Consider the following 7,364-nt stretch of genomic DNA (forward strand, 5'->3'; position numbering starts at 1 on the left):
TCATCCCACTAAACCTTATCAAGAAACTAATCCCAAAAAAAAAAAAAAAAAAAAATTGCTCCGACCGTCAAAATCTCGAAAAAGAAAAGTTACTCTCTTTGAAATTTTGCAAAAATGGCCACAAAAGAAATGGAAGTAGTGAAGAATTTGGATATTGCAAGATACATGGGGAGATGGTATGAAATTGCCTCATTCCCATCATTTTTTCAGCCCAAAAATGGAGAGAACACTAGGGCCACTTACACTTTAAACCAAGATGGGACAGTACCTGTATTAAATGAAACATGGAGTAATGGAAAAAGTCTATATTGAAGGCACTGCTTATAAAGCTGATCCTAAAAGTGATGAAGCAAAACTTAAAGTGAAATTTTATGTTCCTCCATTCTTACCAATAATTCCAGTTATTGGGGATTATTGGGTTCTTTATATTGATGATGATTATCAATATGCTTTAGTTGGTGAGCCTAGTAAGAAGTATCTTTGGGTAAGCTCCTTCATCATTTGCTTTTTAACATCTTTTTTTAAAAAAAGCATGGTTTAAGGTTTTTGTTCTTATTATTTTTAGTTGGTTTGAGCACACTGTATCAGTATGTGCTGTAAATTTGTTTAGTTTTCAATAGAAGACCAGCTTCAAATACAATTCTTTGGATGGGGTTGCTAGTCATGTATAGCATGTGAGAAAGGTTCCACCATCCTTATCTTTTGCCAGTTTAGGCCCGCAAGGTACCTACCACTAAAAGACAGAAACTAGCGACAGAGCAAAATTTGTGCTAATCCTATCTAGTGAAGGATTATAAAAAAAAAATAACTATGAACAATTTAGCGACAGATTAGTGATGAACGAAGTTTTTGTATAAGTCCTCTAACACAAATATCAGTGTAACTTTGCCTATGACTCAGAATGATAAGTTGTGGCATGCATGGCATGGAGCTGTGGTGGATATAATGTAGCTCATTAATTATGGGTTCAACTGGACTTGCTATTTCGACATGGATATGTGTGTTATAGCAGATGTTCATCAAGGAGATTCTCCAATTACCTTATAGATGATCTGATTATGTAAATACGTTGCAACAAATTCTCAATTTATATATATGGTTAACAAAATTTTCTTTGTTGGCAGATACTATGTAGGCAAACACATATGGATGAAAAGATATATAACCAACTTGTTGAGAAGGCTAAAGAAGTAGGCTATGATGTGAGCAAACTTCACAAGACACCTCAAGCTGATCCTCCACCTGAGAGTGAAGATGGCCCAAAAGACACCAAGGGAATTTGGTGGATCAAATCAATCTTTGGAAAATAGTCAATAAATATGTTCTTTTAAAAAAGATCTACAATATAAATTAAACTATGAAAAATATGAAAAATTATCTTGTAAAAAGAGTTTGTCGTTCTAATTCCAAATGTTTAAGGTTATATTTTTCTTAGGAGTCCTTTTTTCTCTAAGAACCTTGTAAGTTGATAGTATATAGTAGTAGTGTGGTGTTGTAAGAGTTTGTTGTCAATTTTGCATTTGAATTATATGTATGGAATGGTTAATGTTATTTGGTTGTTTCTTTGGCGTGAAGATTCTTGAAGGTTTAAGAAAACATGTAGCAATTATTCAAGTCACATTTTTGTTAGGTACACTATTTCTTTGGCGTGAAGATTCTTGAAGGTTTAAGAAAACATGTAGCAATTATTCAAGTCACATTTTTGTTAGGTACACTATTTCTTTGTGTTATTCCACCTCTTGCTTATTTTTGGTCTAATGAAACTCTTAATGGTGGTTGTATTTGCCAATTTTCCCAATACTAGCTTAGGCTAGTGTGGGAAACTGCATTTTATATGTTTCAGATCCAGTGGCGGAGCCAGATTTTTCATTAAGGGGTGTCAAAATATAAAGAAGTAAATTCACGAAGAAGTCAAGGAGTGTCAATATGTAATATACATAAAAATAAAAAAATTTCCTAGCCACATAGTGTAATTTTCCGACGAAGTGGTGTCGGTTGACACCCCTCAACTACATGTGACTCCGCCACTGTTCAGATCTATTTACTTGCTTAAAGGCATTTAGACGTTCATTGTCAAATTAGTTATCCATTTGGACATAAATTGTTTGTTCCAACAAAAAAAACATTATCCGGTTATATAGTGTTCCAATTTTTTACACCAAACTTCAAAAAACAAACTTTGGTCTAAACCAAATGTTCAAGTACTTATCTACACTCTTCCAATTCCACATGGGGCAATGACGGCTGATTTGCCATTGTGGGCACCAAACCACTCAATTACTAGTTTCTCCACTAGATCATGTTACAAAACAATTGAAGATCATAAGCCACCCAACAAAGACTTTAAATGGATCTGGCCGCTACAGTGCCCCTCAAAGATCAAGTTTTTTATCTGGCAGGGTTACCACAATAGGGTTCCTACCAGGGCATACCTTCACCATTTAGGCATTAATATTGATGAACGATGTCCCGTATATATACCGGTCTGCACGCAAGACTGTTGAACACGTATGCCTATACTGCCCAGCAAACAAAAGTTTATGGGATAGTTTCAATTTTCCACTTGATAACCACGAGACGAACCATTGGATCGACATCATTAGAAAAGGAAACCCCCATCCTCAAAGCCCATCCATTTGTTGGAATAACTTATTTCCTTTCCTCATTTGGGGAATCTGGACCAATCGGAATAAAAACAATCACAACAATACCTCCAACCCCACAATTGCAAATGCTTTTGCACCAGGCTTTAGAGTTTGTCTACTTTACAACAAAGTAGCCTATTTATAATGCCACCAGACATATCTCCGTCACTTGGAGCAGGCCTCCTGAAAAATGGTTTAAACTAAATACAGATGGTTCATTTAGCGATTCCACTACTAACGGTGCTATTGCAGGTGTCTTCCGTGATTATCATGGTGACTGGATTCTAGGTTTCCATAAAAAATGTTTTGACTCTCTCTCCTCTCCATGCTGAGCTACTTGCATTAGAGAAAGGGCTATCTCTTGCCCACAATCGCCAACTCTATCCTTTGGAGATTGAGACTGATAGTACAGAAGCAACAATGGCAATTTATAATGGACATGAGAATTATTCTAACATTGTTTCTACGTGCAGATGGTTGCTGATGCAGGGGGAACAAGTGTTGCTCCGGCATAATTTTGAAGGAAACCAAGTCGCGCATCTCATGGCGCAGGAAGCTCAGAAGAAGTCCCATTCTGCTAATCTCTATGTAATAGCTAGGCCTTACACAGCCCTCCTAAATCCTTTAGATCTGGATAAATCTAGTACTACCTTTTGTGTGAAAACTGTAAAGGAGACCACTGTTAATCTCCTTGCTAGACTAGCTAATCGTACTGTTTTGTCTGAAACTAGCAGTTGTAATATGATGCACAGTTAAGTGCAGTTGTTGGTAAATAATATCAGTATTGTTAATCTTCAAAAAAAAAAAAAAAAAAAAAAAACCCTTAAAAAGTTGGTGGATCAAGTCATTCTTTGAAAAATAAGCAGTAACTATGTTAATAACAAAAGAATCTACAATATAAAAAGATGAAAAAGTTTTGTTAAAAATTGTGTTGTTTTATTTCCAAATGTTTAAGGTTTGTATTTTTCTTAAGAGTGTCTTTTTCTTCTTGAACCTTGTAAAGTTGATAGCACTGATACATAATATATTCACTGATAGCAGTAGAGTAGTGCATGGTGTAGTAAGAGCGTTTGTTGTTGTGAACCAAGCTGATGACTCCGTAAGGTTCCTTGGGCTAGAAGTGGTAAATAAGATTAATATTGAGATTATTGTGCGAGTAAAATTTTGGAGAGTTTTATTTGGGATTGTGGCCCAATTAGCAATTGACTAAAAAGAATTAGGAGTTGGAAATAACAGTTTATGCTTATTATTAAGAAACTGTCTGCTCCTCTTCTCCCCTTTCTCTGAGTCTAACTTCTCATCCCAATTCTTATCTAAATTCAGTATTTTCCGTTGTAATTCAGTTGTTTGAATGTTGCGGTTGTAATTTGGTTACAGTGATTATATATATAATTGTGTTCCGAATTCTGGTTTGTTACATTTGTTGTTAATTTTGCATTTGAATATTTATGTATGAAATGTTGAATCTTTAGTTAGTTTCGTTTCTTTGGCTTGAAGTTGATACTGTGCTGTAAGAGGTCGTTGTCAATTTTGCAGTTGAATTTATGTATATGAAATGCTAAAGGTTTATTTGTTTAATTTCTTCGGTATGAAGTTTCTTGAAATTTTACTTACTTACAATCCGATTGTACTTAAAATTTCGTTTAATCCTCTTTATTTCTTGAATTTTGTGTCTAGCCAAAAGGTCCAAACGATGTCACATAACTTGGGAGGAGGGAGTAGCAGTTTTTTGGACCTTTTTGCTGCCAGTAGAATATGAGTTCGCGACTTAAGTAGGCTAAAAAGTAACATTTGGAACCAAAATAGTGGCAATAAAAAAAAAGTAACAAAACTAGTTTTCAAGACGTAAATTGCGTAATAGACCAAATTGCAAAATTTCAGTAAAGTCCTATTGCGCACGAATTTTGTGCGCAATAGGGGTTAGATAAAAATCCCAGCCCCTCATTGGCCAAATGTTTTTAAAATTCACGTTTTTCTGTATTTTGACCGAAGATGAGTCATGTTTCAAAACCCCGGAATATCAATATTTTTTTATAGAACTTAATATTTTTTTTTGCATACAATAATGTCGGCTCATTACATCAAGTATACCTATACGTTTGGATCGTCGTTTTAGGGTTGTAAACTACCCCGAAGTAAGTTTTTTTTGTTTGAAAACTTGTCATCTTTAAGTTTAAGTGTAATATTTTATAGGGTTTTGATCTAAGTGTTTTATTATTTAGTCAAATCGAGTGTACAAATAAAAATATTTTGATCTACCTTTAATTTTTTATATTATGTTTTTATTTTTCTTTTTTGTCTTTTTTGTTTTTGCTATGTCTTTTGTGTAATCCGCATTTTTTTTTAATGTAATTTGTATTTTGTATTGTTTGGAAACGTGTTATCTTTATGTCTAAATATTATATTTGAATGTACAAATATAAATATTTTATTTAACAATAATTCATCCAATACGAGAGGTTTATACTAATTCAAAAATAATTCATTCCATTAAATTACAATACTATTTCAAAGCAATACAATACTAAATTACAATAACAATACAATCTTCAAGTTCTAGAGGCTCTATTACTTCGAGACGTGCTTGTACCACCACGGCGGCCTTGTTGCCCACACGAACGCTTGTCATGGACATATTGCTTACATGTAGAGCACTTGCGAGAGTAAGTTCTTTCACTAACATCCATTTGATTGGGTCTACGACTCCGTGAGTTAATGCCCAATTTCCTGATGTAATCCTTGTTAGCAACCATCGAAAACGGCTCGTTTGGCCAATAAGCTTCATTACCAAGTGGGTGAAATTGGCGGGAATATCTTTCTAAGGTGAATCGTGGACCTTGTATTCCCCCTCCACATAACTTGTTACTATTTTTGCCATTCTCTCGAAGCACTTTACAGCATGAGAACACGGCATGTGATACATTTGCCACTTATCACAAGTGCATGTTCTTGTTGCCTCATAAACGGTATGCACGTTTCCACCCTTACCGTTGTAATAACCCGTCCTAACTTCATACACACGTTGAATGGGGTCATACTCGATCATTTGGTGAAGTTCACATTTTTTTCTACAATGCTCCATCTTTTTGGAGGGCTTTGGCATCCATGTCCCGCCTTCGGCTAATATCGCTCTGGCCTGCCTTGTCCTAACCACAAATCGCTCTACAACCTGCTTGAAAGTCATTCTCACCATTGCGGTGACGTCCCCGGTAGTCCCCGAGCACTGTGCAAGTCATTGAAAGACTCGGAAAGTTTGTTGTGAGCATGCCCCATCTTTTGCCTCCATCGGCATAAGCGTCCATTTTTCAATTTCGAGCTTCGCAACCAAACGTATGCGGGTTCACTAACTACCCTGATCAGATCCATTTTTGCAACCCATTTTCTTTGTTAATGCTCCATTGCAGCCCCTCACATCAATTTGTTTAGAGTGCCATTGTGAAACTTTGATTGCAAATTTGCCTTCAAGTGCCTTAAGCAATAGCGATGGTAAACAAGGGGAGGCTGGCACCCCGACAAATTATCCATATTGTGCAATATGCCTTTATGACGATCAGACAACACGCATATTCCCGTACGATCCTAATAACATGAGTCTTCAAATGGGTCAAAAATATCCCCAGGTGTCGTTGCTCTCGTTAGTGGCAATTGCGAAAGCAAGCGGGAATATTGACCCATTGGCATCCATTCCTACTGCAATTAGGAGCTTGATGTCGTATACACTATATACATGCGTGCCATCAATGGATATCACTGGCCAGCAGTGAGCAAACCCATCAATACATGGTTTGAATGTCCAACTACGAAGTTGAAAATTTTACCCTCTATAAGCCGCCACTCTACAACAGTACCAGTATTAAAATGTTGTAGAGCCGCCATTTACCTTGGCAGCGATTGAAAAAAGGTATGCCAATTTCCAAAGATCATCTCAAAAGCGCGTCTACGCCTGAGAAATCCCTTTCTGTTGCTTATAGTTTTACCATATACGGTTTAAACGTTTCTAATGCAATCTTTGATGGGGATCCTGTTTAAACAAACAACATGTAGTGATGATCTTTTAATTGATATAAGACATATAATGTACTAGGTAGGCTAAGTTACCTTGGCGTTTCGGCAACGCCTTTAAGTAACACTTAAGCAATTATGTTTGTATCTAAATTAAAATGATCTGCTCGATTGTCTTCCATATCACAAGTGTGTTTTGGCGGAATTTTGTAATAGCCCATATACCATCAGGCTTAACAATTCCCCGAAGCAATCACTGACAGCCTTGATACCGTCGTCTACAAACTAGCCACTATATCTTTGTGTTTGACTGATCAAAATAGTGAAACCCCAACAGTTGAAGCATTTTGAGACATTTTTCTATGAACTTTGATTTTTTTTTCAATGACTTGTAAGACTTAGACTTATGAAATTGATGAGTTTTTCACTCGTCCAACATTCATGTTAAATAGATTCCTGAAATTGTCATGCGTGGTGTGTTGTCAAATCAACACTTACATTGCGCATTAAAATGGTGCGCAATACAAGTGAGAGTCATATTAAAACGGTCAAATAATGCAGCATTGTATTGTCAAATCAAGCCTTTATGTGTCATAGATTCCTGAAATTGTCATGCGTGGTGTGTTGTCAAATCAACACTTACATTGCGCATTAAAATGGTGCGCAATACAAGTGAGAGTCATATTAAAACGGTCAAATGATGCAGCATTGTATTGT

The 7,364-nt window shown here is 36.0% G+C and overlaps 1 pseudogene; it reads left to right on the forward strand.

Moving 5' to 3' along the window:
* Positions 1 to 1,561, forward strand: LOC132040531 (temperature-induced lipocalin-1-like; annotated as a pseudogene).
* Positions 1,562 to 7,364: the final 5,803 nt, after the last annotated feature.

This window comes from Lycium ferocissimum, chromosome 12 (genome assembly GCF_029784015.1).
Source record: "Lycium ferocissimum isolate CSIRO_LF1 chromosome 12, AGI_CSIRO_Lferr_CH_V1, whole genome shotgun sequence".
Lineage (NCBI taxonomy): Eukaryota > Viridiplantae > Streptophyta > Magnoliopsida > Solanales > Solanaceae > Lycium > Lycium ferocissimum.